Raw genomic sequence first — 19123 nt, 5'->3', positions numbered from 1 at the left:
CCTGGGATCAGTCACAGTTCCTCTCTGGTTGGATCTGTACCAGTACAGCCCAAGACCTCTGGGAGCAGTGCTCTGCACTCCCCTGGCCATGCTCAACAAATGCTATCAGAGATTTTTCCTTGTTTTTTACCTGGGCTCAAAATCTACCACACTCTGCCTCTGAGTGGATTCTGTCACTCTAAAATTTGTTCAGATTCACTTTTTAGGTAAATCAAGTAATTTATGGGTGAGTTCAAGTAAATCTCTGCTTTTACTCCACCATCTTGGCTCTACCCCCCCCCCACCCCCCAAGGAGTTTACATTTTAATGGGGGAAGAGAACACATAAGAAATACCTGACAAGTGGCGGGGTAGGTAGGAAAGTAAGTCCTGTGGAGATGAGTCAGTATGACAGCCTGGGGAGGGATGAAAACATATTTGGCCTAGGCATTTTCTTTATTTTGGGTGTTCTGAGAGGGACCAGCCAATCAGCAGATGGAGTCACAGAGTGAAGGGTACTTCCAAGGTGAGAAGTAGCTCAGGAATGAAGAGAGGTGCCAGGAGGAAAAGATTTTCATGGCATGGATGATAAAGTATTGTGGAGATGAGTCAACAGAAAGAGGTATATCTTTAAGACTGCCAATATACTGATTTTTTGTTATGATTATTTGTTACCAAAGAAAATTTCTATTTGGTGTCAAGTATTAGAAAGGGTGGCCAATGAGGCTGGGTCATCTGGAAGGCACCAGGCTTCAGTAATTGTGAGTAGATGGGAGGAGTATGAGAAAAAATTATTTGGGAAGAAGGGAAATTTGTTGCCCATGGAACAAGCATTCCAGTGGTCAGAGTCGAAGGACTGGTTTGTGTTTAGTTGAAACTTTGGTGTGAGGGGGTTGAGGGGTTGGTAAAGAATTTGATAGTGAGTGATGGGAAATGAGATTTGAATGAAGATGCACAGATGTTCAGAATCACTGGGATGTAACCAGGTATAAGAGTGTTGTTCTTCAATTTAAGCTTTGCCAAGCAGTAAGCAAGCCCAGAGTGGGAGAGGAGGGGTTCACAGGGATTCCAAAAAAGAATTCATGAGCTTCTCCTTCTCAGCATGTCCATTCTCCAATCTTCCATGTTTCTTTAGCTGTGTTTCTTTTCTCAGCACTTAGCACAGTGTTGGCAAATAATAGGCACTTAATAAATGATTATTGACTGAGTGTATAAGATGCTGCCATCTTTCCAGTCACCCAGGGTCAAAACATCAGAATTATTCTGGATGCTTTATTCTCCTTCATGCCATATATCCAGTCAGCTGCCAAGTCTCATCAATTTTATCACCACAAATCCCTCTCATCCAGTCCTTCTCTCCTTTCCCACAGCTATCACCTAGTTCAGGCCCTCCTCACCTCTCACCTGGACTATTATTGTATATCATAATTAGTCTCCCTCCTTCCAGTTTCTCCCATCTCCAATACATTCTCCATGCAGCTGCCAAATTAATTATTATGACTGAGGTCTGACCTGTCCTCGCAATCCCCCAATCAGAAATATTTAGTGGCTCCCCATTGTCTCAAGGAGAAAAAAGAAACAATCCCAAGATAGCATTTAAAGCCTCCCGCCTCCCTTTCCAGACATTTCCTATTCCTTTTCATGCCCTCAGTGTTCCCACCAAATGTGCTGAGTAACCATTTCCTGAACTTTCCTGACCCCCATGCCTGGAATGCACGTCTTCTCCTCTTACTCAAAACTTATTTCCTTTAATACTCAGTTCAGGTACCACTTCCTTTGGTAAGACTGTTTCTTGATTCTACCCAGTTTTTCCTCAAACTGTTTCATAACTACCAAGTGCGTATTCACTCCCCAAGTAATGACAGCAGAGGGTGTTTGTGTATTTTTATTTTTTTGCTTCAATAGCCTTTGTGCCACAGTGTCTTGAACACAGTAGATGCTTGGTAAGGATTTTTTATTGGGTTGGGGCAGGATTTTTGGACAAAATTTGTATAAGCAACCAGTTTAATAACTTCAAAATATTAGACATAGTGACTACCTAAATGATCTAAAATCACCAACTATGCCTTACACCCTTTCTCCTCACTTCTAAAAGATGTTAAAGATCTTAATAAATCAATTTCAATGTGCCTTTTTCTGTCTGTAGGGAAATGTAGAATGAACAACTGAGGAATAACTAGGGTGGGGCACTAAGAACTTTGTTTGAAAATACTGAAACTGAAAGGGGGATGAAAGTGTTTTTATACCTTCGTTTAACCCAGCATATATCCCTGATCATGGGAGGGAATTCAGATGTTCCTCTTCATGGTCATTACCCCAATAAATAATTGTGTTTTAAAACATTTATCTAAGGATATCTTTTCTTTTTTTCCCCCTTTTCCTTCCCTCCTTTTTTTTCTTTTTTTCTTCCTTCCTTCCTTCCTTCCTTCCTTCCTTCCTTCCTTCCTTCCTTCCTTCCTTCCTTCCTTCCTTCTTTCCTTCCTTCCTTCCTTCTTTCCTTCCTTCCTTCCTTCCTCCCTTTCTTTTTTTCTGGGCACAAGAATTGTAAATTATTATTATTGTTTATCATCATAGATCTTTATTATTGACTGACTCAGTTTGGAAAAAAAAAAAACACCACCTTACAATTAGTGGCCTCTGAGTCTCAGGTTCCTCCTCAATTAAATTGGTTGTTTCCTTGAGTCTTTTCCAACTCTGACTTTAACCTGTTTATTGTGGCCTGAGAAAATAATCAGTTTTATCTCTTAGATGAAAATTGTTTTTTTCTTTTCTGGGAAAGCCAGAGCATGTTAGGGATTAAAGTGCCTAAGAAGGAGCCTAGACATCTGGAATGACCACTGCTCAACCTTGATTAATTCACATTCCACATCTTTGAAGAGAATGTTATAAGCCTTCTCCTTATCTCAGTGGGCTGATGTTCAGTGAGGATTAATGATATAGCATTGGGGAAGTGACTTGATGGGGAAGAGAGGCAAGGAGAATGCCAGAATGTGACTGAGTTAGATGTCTTCATTAGTATTCTTGATAGTTTCCCTTATCTCCTAAGGATAATTAAGTAAATCAGTCAATAAGCATTTATTAAGTTCCTATTGTGTTCAAGGCACTGTGCTAAACACTGGTGGATAAAAAAAAAAAAGTAAAACACAGTCCCCGCTTCTTGGGGATCTCACAGTGCAAAGGCAGAAAATCTTAAACTGGAAAGAAGTTTTCTGATAATCTAACCACCTAACCCATTTCCACTTGACAAATGAGGAAATTAAAGCCTGGAAAGTTGAAGTAACTTGTCCAGCATCATTGTGGCAGAAAATAGACCAGATCTCAGGTTTGGTGAGCTCTAATCTGGTATTGTTTTCACCATACCATCTCTAGAACCATAATCAAATCAATATTTTAATGCTCCTGGAAAGCTTGTTAGTGTGTCCCCCTATTTCTACTCACCATACCTTTAACTTTTACAAACTGATATGCCCCTTCAAGGCCACCACACTACTATGTGGTGTTACCACAGTAAGTAGAGTCACACTACTTCTGTGAAGTGTTATCCTCAAGAAGAATTAAACTCCTCAATCGAGTGCCTTTGCCTTGGTATCCCCATCAATTTTCACACTGCTTGACACATAATAAGTACTTTAAAAAGTGTTTTCACTGATTAATTTGGATCACAGAGTTCAGTATGCAGATCCAGTAGAGTAAAAGTTATGAGGTTTATATCAATACATTCAGTCAGTTTTCATAGACCATAAGATTATAGAATTAGAAATGGTAGGGATTGTTGTGCCCAGGACAAGCAAAAAAAAAGAAGGAAGGAAGGAAGGGTGAAAGGAAGGAAGGATAGAAGGAAAGAAGGAGGAATGAAGGAAGAAAGAAAAAAGAAAGAAAGAAAAAAGAGAAAGAATAAAGCAAAGGAAAAGGGAAAAGAAAAGAAAAATAAAAGGTATCTTTAGATAAATTTTTAAAGGAGCAATAGCAGATTTTACTCATTTTCTTTTTTTATTTAAAAAATATTTTTTATTTAATTTTAGTTTACAACATTCAGTTCCATAAGCTTTTGAGTTACAAATTTTTTCCCTCCCTCTCCTCCCCCCTCCCCTCCCATGGAAGCATGCAATCCAATATAATTTCTAAAAATACCTTCACATTAAACATTAATCAAGTTGTAAAGAAGGATTATAACAAATGGACTGAATAATGAAAAGGAAGGAAAAAAATAAAATAAAACCAGAGAGAGAGCAAGTAGTTTACTTCAATCTGCATTCAGACTCTATGACTCTTTCTCTGGATGTGGATAGCCCTTTCCATAATGAGTCTTTTGCAGTTGTCTTATGGTCTTGCATTGCTGAGAGGAAACCAGTCTATTAAAGTTAGTCATCACAGATATGATATATCTGTAATTGTGCATAATGTTTTCCTGGTTCTGTTCCTCTCACTCAGCATCAATTTATTTAAGTCTCTCCAGGTTATTATGAAGTCTGTCTGCTCCATTTTTTATAGCACAATAGTATTCCATTACATTCATATACCACAACTTGTTTAGCCATTCCCCAATTGATGGGCATCCCCTTGATTTCCATTTCTTTGCCACCACAAAAAGAGCTGCTATAAATATTTTTATATATATGAGTTCTCCCCCCAGTTGTAGGATCCCTTTGGGATATAGCCCTAGAGATGGTATTGATGGGTAAAAGGGTATGCACATTTTTATAGCCCCTTGGGTATAGTTCCAAATTGCTCTCCAGAATGGTTAGATCAGTTCATAACTCCACCAATAATGCATCAATGTTCCAATTTTCCAACATTTTCTCCAGCATTTATCCTTTTCCTGTTTTTCATGTTAGCCAATCTGACAGATGATAATTTGTACCTCAGAGTTGTTTTAATTTGCATTTCTCTAATCAATAGTGATTTAGAACATTTTTAATATCATTATAGATATCTGTTATTTCTTCCTCTGAAAACTGCCTGTTCATATACTTTGACCATTTGTCAATTGGGGAATTACTTGAATTCTTATATATTGACTGAATTCTCTGTATATTTTAGAAATGAGGCTTTTATTAGAGACATTGGTTTTAGAAATTCTTTCCCAATTTTCCACAACCCTCCTAACCTAACTTTGGTTACATTGGCTTGTTTGTACAAAAACTTTTCAGTTAAATGTAATCAAAATTATCCATTTTGCCTTTTGTAACACTCTCTGTCTCTTTTTTTGGTAATAATTTATTCCCTTCTCCATAAATGTGACAGGTAAAGTATTTCTTGCTCTCCCAGATTGCTTACCTTATGAACCTTTATATCCATATCTTGAATCCATTTAGACTTTATTTTGGTATATGGTGTAAGATGTTGGTCTATGCCCAGTTTCTCAAATAGCGAGTTCTTATCTCAGAATCTGGAGTCTTTGGGTTTATCAAACAGTATGTTACCATAGTCACTGACTACTGACTTTTGTACCTAATCTATTCCACTGATCTGCCACTCTATTCCTCAGAAAGTAGCAGGTAGTTTTGATCATTGCTGCATTATAATATAGTTTAAAATCTGGTATGGCTAGGGCACATTCCCTAGCATTTCTTTTCATTAATTCCCTTCATATTCTGGACCTTTTGCTCTTCCAGATGAATTTTGTTACTATTATTTCTAGTTCTATAAAATATTTTTTCATAGATTGATTGGTATGACACTAAATAAGAAAATCAATTTAGTCAAAATTTTCATTTTTATTATATTAGCTTGGCCTGAGCAAGAGCAACTGATGTTTTTCCAGTTATTTAGATCTGACTTCATTTGTGTGAAAAGTGTTTTGTAATTGTGTTTATATAGTTCCTGGTTTTGTTTTGGCAGGTAGACTCCCAAATATCATATAATGTCTATAGTAACTTTAACTGGAATTCCTCTTTCTATTTCTTACTGTTGGCCTTCACTAAAAATATATACAAATGATGAGGATTTATGTGGGTTTCTTTTAGATGCTGCAACTTTGCTAAAGTTATTTTTTCAAGGAGTTTTTTTTTTACTTGATTATCTAGGATTCTCTAAGTATATCATCATATCATTTGCAAAGAGTGATAGCTTAGTCTCTTCTTTGCCTAGTCCCTTTTATTTCTTTTTCTTCTCTTGGAGTACAGCTAAAATATCTAGTATCAAATTGGAATAACAGGGGTGATAATGGACATACTTGTTTCAGCCCTGATCTTATTGGAAATCCTTCTAGCTTATCCCCTTTACACATAATACTTGCTAATGCTTTTAGATAGATGCTACTGATTATTTTAAGTAAGACTACATTTATCCCTATGCTTTGTAGTGTTTTAATATGAATGGATGTTGTATTTTTGTCAAGAGTTTTTTTTTCTGCATCTATTGAGAAGAAAATCATGTGGTTTCTACAAGCTTTGTTTGTTGATATGATCAATTTTCCTGATAGTTTTCTTAAAATTGAACCATCCTTGCATTCCTGGAATAAATCTTATTTGATAAAAGTTAATTATTCTTGTGATAAGTTCCTGTGATCTTTTTGCTAATATTTTGTTTAAAAGTTTGGCATCTATATTCATTAGGGAAATTGGTTTATAATATACTTTCTCTGTTTTGGCTCTTACTGATTTAGGTATCAGTACCACATCTATATCATAAAAACAATTTGGTAAGACTCCTTCCTCACCAATTTTTGCAAATGGTTTATAAAGTATTGGAATTAATTGTTCTTTAAATGTTAGGTCGAATTTGCTTGTAAATCCATCTAGTCCTGGAGATTTTTTCCTAGGGAATTCATGGATGAATTGTTAAATTTCTTTTTCTGAGATGGGGTTGTTTAAGTATTTTACTTCATCTTCTGTTAATCTGGACAACTTATATTTTTTGGAAATATTCATCCATTTCATTGATTGCCAAATGTATGGTCATACAAGTGGGCAAAATAATTCCTAACTATTTTTTAAAATTTCCTCTTCATTTGGGGTTCACTCTTTTTTGCTTGTGATACAAATAAATTGCTTTTGTTCTTTCTTTTTAAAAATCAGATTGACTAAAGGTTTATTAATTTTATTGTTATTTTCATAAAACCAGCTCTTAGTTTTATTTTAGTTCAACAGTTTTCTATATTTCAATTTTATTAATCACTCCTTTGGTTTTCAGTATTTCTAATTTAGTATTTAATTGTGGGTTTTCAATTTTTTCTTTCTCTAGATTTTTCAGTTGCACCCAATTCATTGATCTCCTTTTTCTCTATTTTATTCATGTAAAGATTCAGAGATATAAAATTTCCCCTAAGAACTGCTTTTGTTGCATCTCCTAAGTTTTGTAATGCTGTCTCCTTATTGTCATTCTCTTGAATGAAGTTACTGATTGTTTCTATGATTTGCTGTTTGACCCACTCAATCTTTTGGATGAGATTGTTTAGCTTCCAGTTAGTTTATAGTCTATCTTTCCATGGCCCTTTATTAAATATAATTTTTGTTGCATCATGATCTGAAAAGAATGCATTTAATATTCCTGCCTTTCTTCACTGGACTTTGAAGTTTTTATACCCTACGACATGATCTTTTTTTTTGTGTATGTGCCATGTACTTCTGAGTAGAAGGTATATTCCTTTTTATCCACATTCAATTTTCTCCAGAGGTCTGTCATATCCACTTTCTCTAAAATTCTATTCACCTCCTTAACTTCTTTCTTTTTTATTTTGCAGTTAGATTTATCAATTTCAGACAAGGAGAAGTTGAGGTCTCCCAATAGTATAGTTTTGATATCTATTTCTTCCTCTGACTGCCTTATCTTCTCCTCTAAGAATCTGACTGCTATGCTACTTGGTGCATATATGATTAGTTATGATATTGCATCATTGTCAATGGTTCTTTTTAGTGGGATGCAGTTTCCTTCCTTATCTCTTTTAATTAGATCTATTTTTGCTTTGTCTGAGATAAGGATTACCTTTCTCTCCATGTTATTCCCGCCCCTGTTTATGCTTTTATTTCTCCCTTCTCCTTTCCCCTCCTTAAGGGTTTTCCTGGGGTGGCCAGGTAGCACAGTGAGTAAGAGCACTGGCTTCAGTGTTGGGATGACCTGGATCAAATCTGGGCTCAGATACTCAACACCACACCCAGAAATAACTGGCCGTGTAACCTTGAGCAAGTTACTTAACCCCAATTGCTTTAAAAAAAAAAAAGAGTTTTCCTTTTGAACACTGCTTCCCTCAGTATTTTCTCCCTGTCAGCCCACCTCCCTTTTCCTACCCTTTCCCCTTACTATTTCTTTCCTCCCTTCTAACCATCCTCCCTTCTCTTTCGCTCTTCCCTTCATACTTCCTCTAGGGCACATTAGATTTCTATACTTAACCATGTAATTCCCTCCTTGAAACTTGAACCAAATCTGATGAGAGTAAATCTCAAACAATGCTACTTACCCACCCTTCTTTCCCTCTACTATAATAAGGTTTTGTATCTCTTCATGTTAAATTCCTCTACTTAACTATGTTATTCCCTCCTTGAACCCAAACCTATGATAGTAAAGCTCATACAATGTTCATTTCCCTACCTTCTTTGCCTCTACTATAGTATGTTTTTATGTCTCTTCATGTGGCATAATTTATCCTTTTCTGCCTCCTCCTTTTTCTCTTCTCACATTGCCATCCATTTGCACCCCTTAAGAAGGTTTATCATTACATTAGTTAATTTGTGCCCACACCTTCTCTCTATGAATATCACTTTGAAATGCTGTGATAAGTATGCAGTTCTCAATATTGACAGGTATCATCCTCCCATATAAGGGTGTAAACAGTTTGCTCTTATTTAATAGCAAGTTGTGTGTGTGTGTGTGTGTTTATTTTTTCCCTGTTTACCTTCTTATGTCTCTCTTGAGTCTTGTATTTGAAGATCAAATTTTCCATTGAGGGGTGGCTAGGTGTCACAGTGAATAGAGCTGGCCCTGGAGTCAGAAGACCTGAGTTCAAATCCAGCCTCAGACATGTAACACTTCCTAGCCATGTGAACTTGGGCAAGTCACTTAACCCCAATTGCCCTGCCTCCCCCCTCCAATAAAAGCAAAAAAAAAATCCATTGAGCTATAGCGTTTTCATCAGGAATGTCTGGAAGTCCCTTATTTTATTAAATGACCATCACCTTGCCTATAAGATTATGCTCAATTTTGCTGGGTAGTTGATTGTTGGCTGTAGTCCAAGCTCTTTTACCTTAGAAAATATCATATTCCATTCCCTTCAATCTTATTTTTATAAATTAATCTTTTATTTATTTATTTATTTTTATTTTTCAACATTCATTTCCAAAAGATTTTCAGTTACAAATTTTCTCCCCATTTTTCCACTACTGCCACCCCAAGATAGCAAGCCCACTGAATACTCCTTCCCCCAATCATCTCTCTCTTATATTCTCCCTCACCCCCCAAATCTCAAGTAGGGCAAGATGGATTTCAATACCCCAGTGACTGTATATCTTATTTCCCAGTTGCATGTAAAAAATAATTTTTAAACATTTATTTTTAAAATTTTGCATTCCAGATTCTTTCCCTTCTTCCATCTTCACGCACCCGTACTGGGAAGAAAAGCAATTCAATATAGTTTGTACATGTGTAGTTATGCAAAACGTTTCCATAATAATTATATTGTGAAAGACTTAACTATACTTCCCTCCTTCCTATCCCTCCCCACACTTATTCTATTTTCTACTTTGACCCTGTACCTTTTCAAAAGTATTTGCTTCTAACTACCCTCTCCCCCAATCTTCCCTCCTATTATCCCCCCTCTTATACCCTTCCCCCCTACTTTCTTGTAGGGTAAGATATCTAATTGAGTGTGTATATTATTCCCTCCTTAAGCCAAATTCAATTAGAGTAAGGTTGACCCATTCACTTTCAAGTTCCTGCTCTTCCCCTCCATTGTACAAGTTTTCTCTTGTCTCTTTTACATGGGATAATTTACCCTATTTTGTCTCTTTCTTTCTCCTTCTCCCATTATATTATTGTGTCACCTCTCAATTTCAAATTTTAGGTATCGTTTTCCTATTCAACTGATCCTGTACCCTCTGTCTATGTATACATGTACAAACATATACTCACACTCACATATGTATTTATACACACATACACCCTCCTATACATACTTATGTGTATGTATACATACATATATGTATGTATACATACATATATATGTATTCATACATGTATATTCTCTTCAACTATCCTCATATTGAGAAAAGTCTCATTAGTTACAATTATCGTTTTTCCATGTAGGAATGCAAATAGTTCAATTTTTTATCAGTTCCTCATGGTTTCTTTTTCCTGTTTACCTTCTCATGCTTCTCTTCCCTCTTGTATTGGAAAGTCAAACTTTTGAGTAGATCTCTAGGGGGCATAGTCAAGATGGCAGAGTAGAAATAGGACTTCTGTAGGGCTTCAGCTTCCACCTCCCCCAATTCATGTAAAAGGTGACTCTGAAGAAACTTTTGAGCTACAGAACCCACAAAATGACACAGAGAAGCTAACCTCCTGCTGAGTTCATCCTGGCAGGCCAGCAGCAAGCAGCCAATGCAGAGTTCTGGGAGCCAAGACCAGCCCGACACTAGCCAGAGGTTTTAGCCCCAGGGCAGGCCTGACCAACCACCAGCTGGAGGGACTTAAGATCACCAGCAGCTATGGAGGCTTCCAGAATTATCAACACATAGAGGCTAAGACAAAGTGAGAGGTCAGTGCAGTATGGACTTTAGGATCCAGGAATTGGGAGTGCATGGGCTTTTGCCCCCAGAGTGAGAAGTGGCTGAAGCACCAGGGCCCTTCAGCCACAGCCACACATGGCTGCCTCAGCTCCTGGCCAGCTGATTGTAGAGTGACCAAGCAATCAGTCTGAAGGGTAATAACTCTTGCTTTAACATACTTGGATCTGGATTGTGGTCTAGGGTGGACGTCCTGTGGTGTGTGACCAGCTTGGCAGAGTGTGTGGAGGCTTCAGCCTGTGAAGCTAAGAAAACCCTAGTGATTAGGATGAAGATCCCCTGTCTGGTAGCAAAAAGTCCAAAAGTCAAGTAATTACGTAATAAAATGAGTAAACAAGGGAAGCAAAGCAAACAGAGTATTCCAATATTAGATTCCCACTTTGGGGACAAAAAGGATCAAAACATGCAACAGGAAGAAGAAAGTGAAGTTAGAACTCCTGCACCAAAAGCTTCAAAGAAAAATACAAGCTGGTTACAGGGCATAGAGGACCTTAAGAAGGATTTTGAAAAACAAATAAGAGAAGTGGAGGAAAAATTGGGAAGAGAAATGAGACCTAAGTGAAAAAATTTTGAAATGAGAGTCAACAACCTGACTGAAGAAAATAAACCTGACTTAAAAAATAGACTAACTCAAAGGCAAAAGAGGCTCAAAAGGGCAATGAGGAGAAGAATCCCTTAAAAAGCCGAATTTGACAGATGTCAAAAGAATCTCAAAAGCTCAATGAAGAGAATCATTCCTTCAGAATTAGATTAGAGGAAATGGAAGCTAGTGACTTTATGAGAAAGCAAGATACTATTAAACAGATCCAAACAAATGAAAAAAGAGAAGGCAATGTGAAATATCTCCTTGGGAAAACCATTGACCTGGAAAATAGATCCAGGAGATATAATTTAAAAATTATTTTGTATACCTGAAAGCCATGATCAAAAAAGAACCTAGAAATCATTCTTAAAGAAATTATTAAGGGAAACTGCCCTGATGTGTTAGAACAAGAGGGCAGAATAGAGGTTGAAAAAACCCACAGATCACCTCCTGAAAAAGATCCAAAAAAAGAAAACTCCTAGGAATATTAAAGCCAGGTTCCAGAATTCCCAGATCAAGAGGAGAATATTACAAGCAGCCAGGAAGAAACAATTTGAATATTGTGGAAACACAATCAGGATTACACAGGATCAGACAGCTTCTACACTGAGGGATGGAATGGCATGGAATATGATATTCTTGAGGTCAAAGGAGCTGGGATTAAAACCAAGAATCACCTACCCAACAAAACTGAGTATCATATTTCAGGGGAAAATATGGTCATTCAGTGGAACAGAGGACTTTCAAGAATTCTTGAAGAAAAACCAAACAGAGTTGAATAGAAAATTTGACATTCCTATACAAGAAGCAAGAAAAGCATGAGAAGGTAAACATTGAAAAGAAATCATAAGGAACTTATCGAAGTTGAACTATTTACATTCCTGGATGGAAAAATGATAATTGTAACTGATGAAACTTTTCTCAGTATGAGAATAGTTGAAGGGAATAGAAATAAATAAATAAACATATATATATATATATATATATATATATATATATATATAAATACCCATCCATCCATCCATATATGTGTGTGTGTGTGTGTGTGTGTGTGTATAGGAGGGTATATGGGCATATGAATACATATGTGAATGTGTGTATATATGTGTACAGGTATACATAGATAGAGGGCACAGGACCAATTGAATAGGAAGGGATGATACTTAAAAGGTCAGAGAGGAATATAATGACAGGAGATGGGGAGAGACAGAATGGGGTAAATTATCTCATATAGAATCGGCAAGGGAAAATTGTTATAATGGAGGGGTAGAATAAGAAGGCAAAAGGGAATGGGTCAACCTTATTCTCATTGTATTTGGCTTAGGGATGAAATACACACTAAATAGGGTATTTCACCCTACAGGAGAATAGGGGGTAAATGGATGAAAGTGGGGATGATAGAAGGGAGGGCAGGCTTGGGGGGAAGGAAGTTAGAAGCACCCACTTTTGACAAGGGACAGGATCAAAGTAGAGAATAGAACAAGTGGGAGGTGGGATAGGAGGGAGGGAAATACAGTCAGTCTTTTATAATATATCCACTATGGAAATATTTTGCAAAGCTATACATATATAACCTATTCTGAATTCCTTATCTACCCAGTAAGGGTGGGTGACAAGGGAAGAAGGGAATGAATCTGGAATTCAAAGATTTATTATCAAATGTTTAAATATATATATATATCTCCACTATTATTAATATCATTTTACATGTAACTGGAAAATAAGATATACAAGCACTGGGGCATAGAGACCCACCCTGCCCTACTGGAAAGTTGAAGGGTGTTTGGGAGAAGATATGGGATAGATCAGATTGGAGGAAGGGATATCCAGTGAGATCACTATTTTAGGGTGGTGGGTAGGGGAACAATGGGGAGAAATTTTGTAAGTCAAAATCTGGCAGAAATGAATGATGTAAACCAGAAGTTAAAAAAACCATTTGATTTGGGGGGGGAGGGGGGAAGAAATAAGATCGCTATCAGTAAAACTTGCTGCAAAGATAAAAAGAAAGTCAAATTTTCTATTCAGCTCTGTTTTTTTTTTTCGTCAAGAATGGTTGAAAATCCTCTGTTTCATTGAATAACCATATTTTCCCTTGAAGCATTATTCTCACTTTTGCTGCATAAGTGATTATTGGTTTTAAATCTAGCTCCTTTGACCTCTGGAATATCATATTCAAGCCCTGCGATCCCTTAATGTGGAAACTGCTAGATCTTGTGTTATCCTGATTGTGTTTCCACAGTGCTCAAATTGTTTCTTCCTGGTAGCTGTTTCTCCTTGATCTGGGAACTCTGGTATTTGGCTATAATGTTCCTAGGAGATTTCTTTTTGGGATCTTTTAAAAGAGGCAACCAGTGAATTCTTTCAATTTCTACTTTGACCTCTGGTTCTAGTATGTAAATTATCTCTCCTGGATCTATTTTCCAGGTCAGTGGTTTTCCAATGAGATATTTCAAATTGCCTTCTATTTTTTCATTTGTTTAGATCTGTTTGATAGTAACTTGATTTCTCATAAAGTCATGAGCTTCCATTTGCTCCAATTTAATTTTGAAGGAATTATTCTCTCCAGTGAGTTTTTGAAATTTCTTTTCCATCTGAGCAATTCGACTTTTTAAGGCATTTTTCTCCTTATTGGCTTTTTGGGCCTCTTTTGCCATTTAAGTTAGTCTATTTTTAAGGTGTTACTTCATTAGGTATTTTTTGGGTTTCCTTTAGCGGGCTGTTGACTCACTTTCGATGATTTTCTTCCATCATTCTCATTTATCTTCCCAATTTTTCCTCCACTTCTCTTAATTTATTTTCAAAATCCATCTTGAGCTCCTCCATGGTCTGTAATGAGTTCATATTTTTTGTTGGGCTCTTTTGATGCAGGAGTTTTGACTTTGTTGTCTTCTACTGATTCCATGTATTGATCCTATTTGTCCCCAAAAAAGGATTCTATTGTCTGATTGCCCTTCCTTTACTTGCTCATGTTGCCAGCCAATTACTTGACTTTTGAGCTCTTTGCCCCAGTAGAACTCTGTTTCCAGAGTGGAGAGAGCTGTGTCTGAAATCACTGGGGTTTTTACAAATGATGTCAGAGGTCTGAGGAGGCTGCTCTCTCTACAGCCACTACAAGCTCTGGCACATTGGCCACACACCCCACAACCACTTCCCAAGACTGTGACCCAGATTCAAGCATGTCAAAACAAGAGCAATTACTCTCTGGATGGTTGCTGGGTCGCCCTACAATCTGCAGGCCAGGAGCTATAAAGGCAGCTACTCTGCAGCAGCTACAGCTACCATGTCTCCTCCACCTCTTGCCCTGGGGACAGGGGCTGGACCACATTATTCTGTCACTCAGTTTCAACAGAGTTTCCCACTGACCTTTTACTTTCTGTTTGGTGTTTATGGGTTGAGAAGTCTGGAAACCACCACAGCTGCTGGTGATTCACTTCCCTAAAGTTGGCTCAGGCCCTCTCCAATCTTTTAATGTAAAAGCTGCTAGGTCCTTTGTGATCCTTATTGTAGTTCTGTGGTATTTCAATTGTTTCTTTCTGGCTGCTTGCAGTATTTTCTCCTTGACCTAAAAATTCTGGAATTTGGTTACAATATTCTTTGGAGTTTTCAATTTTGAGATCTCTTTCAAAAGGTGAATCATGGATTCTTTAGATGACTATTTTACCCTTTGGTTTTAAGACCTCAGGGCAATTTTTCTTGATGATTTCTAGGAAGCTATTGTTCAGGCTGTTTTTTTCATCATGGCTTTTTGGTAGACGAATAATTCTTAGATTATCTCTCCTGAATCTGTTTTCCAGGTTATTTTTTTCCCCAGTGAGTCATTTTATATTTTCTTCTACTTTTTTTAATTCTTTAGATTTTGTTTGGTTGATTCTTTTTTTTTTAAGCAATCAGGGTTAAGTAACTTGCTCAAGGTTACAAGGCCAGTTGTTTCTGGGTGTGGTGCTGAGTGTCTGAGCCCGGGATTCGATCTCCAGGTCATCCCAACACTGGAGCCGGTGTTCTTACTTGCTGAGCCACCTGGCCACCCCTAAGCAATTGGGGTTAAGTAAATTGCTCAAGGTTACACGGCCAGGTGTTTCTGGGTGGGTGCTAAGTGTCTGAGCCCGGGATTCGATATCCAGGCTTCAATTTGACTAATTCTAATTTTTAGTGAATTATTTTCCTCAATTAGTTTTTGAATCCCATTTTCCTTTTGTTCAGTTTTCTTTTAAGGATTCATTTTCTGCAGTTAGATTTTAAGCCTCCTTTCCCATTTGACATATTTTACTTTTTAGGGAGTTGTTTTCTTTTGTGAATTTTCTTTTCCATTTTGCCAAATATATTTTTTAAATAGTTGGTCAATTTATCTTCTACCTCTCTAATTTGGCTTTTAAAATCCTTCTTGGGCTATTCCAAGAATGTTTTGGGGGCTTGAGACCAGTTCATTTTCCCTTTTGAGGTTTCTGATGTGGATATGGGGTCAATGCTGTCCTCTTCTGAATTTGGTTCTTCTCCCTCACCATAATAGAATTCTAAGGTCTTTGTTTTTCTAATTTGATTTTTGCCCATTGTGATTGCCCATTTCCTGGCTTTTAAAGTGGATCTCTGCTTCTGGCTCTGACCCACATTTCTTATGCTGGGATTTGGGACCTGGTTATTGGATTGGTGTTCTGTGGCCTCTGAGTGTCTAGACTGAGGTCAAGGACAGGACTTTTGGCATTTCCCCTAAGTTACACTGAAACTCACAGTGTGAGGTATGGGCAAGGGGTGGTCTCACCATTTCAGGATTTCACCTCCATGTTCCTGGGATAGAGCTCAGGCAGTGTTAGTTTCTGGTGGCCAGGGCCATGCTGGTATCTGCAGATTCGCTTGATTGTGCAAAGGCACACCTGGGGCTCTGGTGTTAGTGCTTCCTGTTTCCACCCCCTAGGGTTCAGGATCTCCATTGTTCAGCTGAGATGGGGCTTGTTGAGATGTCTCCCATCCTACACTTTAACCTCACTACAACCACAGCCACTCCCTTCCTCGAGAACTCCCAAGCCTCCAGCTGGTTCCACTATTTCAGGATTTTACACTGGGGCAACATTCTCTGAGTTTTTCAGGGTCAGAGAGGGAAATGAGAGCCACTACTCTTTAGTCTACCGTCTTGGCTCCCAGAAGTTAGGTGGGTGATTTTTAAACTTTCAGACTGTGGGCTGATAGCCCCAAAAGTAGCTGCTGCCACTGCTGAAGGCCCTGCTCTTGTCTCTTACTCAGCTCCAACAGACCCCTGTGAGAGGTCTGGGAATTGCCCCCTGTGGTGGGTGAGTCAGTTCACCAGGGCTTGCTGTGGCTTCACTATGGTATGTCTGTGTGGGTGCAGTCTCCACAACCTCTGTACTTCCCCTGACCAGTGCAACAAATCCACACTGTCCTGGGCTGAAAACCTGACACACTCTGTCTCCCAATGGGTTCTGCCCCTCTAAAAATCCATTAAGATTCACTTTTTAGTGGAAACTGAAGGAGTTCATGAGCAAGTTCAGGTGAGACCCTGCTTTCATTCTACCGTCTTCTACTTGTCATCTTATCTAGAAAAATGTTTTTAAACACAATCATCAAATTACACCTGTGACATTTGCTAGCTCTACAGGCATGGCCAAATTTCTTTTTTCCTCCCTTTGATTTGTAAAATAGCTAACAAGTCTAGTGACTAGAGGTGTGATTTCCCTGATTTAGGGAATTCCACACTGAGGAAACCCCATCAGTGAGGCCATGTGCTAAAACCTTCTCAGTTTACAGATGAGGAAACTGAGACTGAGTGATGTTTGTAAGGTCAGTTAGTCAATAAATATTTATTGAACATCTACTATGTGCCAGGTACTGTCCTAAGTGGGACAACTAGGTAGCACAATGATGATAATGACAGGACTAATGTCAGGCAGACTTACTTTCATGAGCTCAAATATAGTCTTAGACACTTCCTAGCTGTGTGACCTTAGGCAAGTCACTTAACATTGTGTGCCTCCGTTTTCTCGTCTGTAAAATGAACTGCAGAAGGAAATGGCAAACCACTCCAGTACTGTTGTCAAGAAAAGCTCAAATGGAGTCATGAACAATCATACACAATTTCCCTGAATTTGAAAAGTGACTGAACAACAACAAACTTGTTTAGCCATTCCCCAATTGATGGTCATGCCCTCAATTTCCAGTTCTTGGTCACCACAAAAAGAGCAGCTATAAATATTTTTGCACATATGGGTCCTTTCTCCATTTTTATGATGCCTTCGGGACACAGGCCTAGTATTGCTTGGTCAAAGGGTATGTCCATTTTTATAGCCCTTTGAGCATAGGTCCAAATTGCTCTCCAGAATGGTTGGCTCAGCTCACAGCTCCACCAACAATGAGTTAGTGTTCCACTTTCCCATGTATTATCCAACATTTATCATTTTCCTGTTTTGTCATGTCAGCCAGTCTGATAGGTGGGATGTAGTACTTCAGAGTTGTTTTGATTTGCATTTCTCTGCTTATTAGTGATTTAAAGAATATTTCAAATGACTATAGATAGCTTTAATTTCTTCCTCTGAAAACTGCCTGTTCATATCCTTTGACCATTTCCAATTGAGGAATGACTTATATCCTTGTCAATTTGACTCAGTTCTCAATATACTTTAGAAAAGAAGGCCTTTATCAGAAGCATTGTTTGTAAAAATTCTTTCCTAGTTTTCTCTTCCCTCCTAATTGGTTGCATTGGCTTTGTTTGTGCAAAATTTTTCAATTTAATTTAATCAAAATTATCCATTTTGCATTTCATAATGTTCTCTATTTCTTGTTTGGTCACAAATTTCTCCATTCTCCATAGATTTGACATATAAACTATTCCTTGTTCCCCTAATTTGTTTATAGTATCAGTCTTTATATTAGATTGTGTACAATAATATTTCCATTCTTACTAAGCAATTACTGTCTGTGTGAGAGTGTGTGTTTGCATGTATGTGTGTGAGAAAAAGAGAGAGAGAGAGAGAAAGAGAGAGAGAGAGAGAGAGAGAGAGAGAGAGAGAGAGAGAGAGAGAAACAACACAAAGAGTCAGGGAAGACCTCATTGTGGGTGGGAGTCCTTAAGCTGAGACTCAAAGGTTAAGGATTAGGTTAGAGAGGAAGGTATTAAATATGCCAGGAAAGCACCCTGCTCAGTTGGCTAAGGACCCTACTTGGTTAGTAGTTTCTTACTCATCATCATCCCAGGGATAAGGCATCCAATATTGAGAGCAAGAAGAGATCTATAGGAATTGTAAGTGTATCACATACATTTTAAGTAAAATTATTTTTCCCACCATATTGCAAGATCAGTATCTTCCTCTGTAAACCCAGATGTCTGAGTAAAAATCCCCACTTTTCTCTTCTACCCCTGAATGATTTTGTATCTTTATTCAGGAAGGGAGGCATTGTGGAGCAGTGGGATGAAAACTGAATGTGGAGTCAGAGGACCTGGATGCAAATCCTGGCTCTCACATTTACTCTTCTGTGGCCTTGGGCAAGTCATTAAACCTCTTTGAGACTCCATTTTCTAAAAAAAAAAAAAGAGAATCTTTCACCAGATAGCCTTGGATATCTCTTCTTATTCTAAAGCTATAATCCTAATAGCAAAACAATGAAATTCCCCACAACATGGAGACACTTAGACCTGAAACTCACTTCCATACCCTCACACAATATTCAAGGAAGGGAGTCTTGGGTTTTGGCAACTGAGATTCTTGCTATTGTTATTGTTGTTTTTCTGTATAACATATTGCAGAGACAGCTGTAGCAACATATGAGAGATCAATATATAATGGACAGGACAGTTTTGATGGTTATGAGGATATATGAAAGCATGGTTTAGATTATAT

Source organism: Petaurus breviceps, unplaced genomic scaffold (assembly GCF_028583685.1).
Source record: "Petaurus breviceps papuanus isolate PSGF00001 unplaced genomic scaffold, PetGlider_PUasm1.0 91041, whole genome shotgun sequence".
Lineage (NCBI taxonomy): Eukaryota > Metazoa > Chordata > Mammalia > Diprotodontia > Petauridae > Petaurus > Petaurus breviceps.
Note: the sequence above shows the minus strand (reverse complement) of the source record.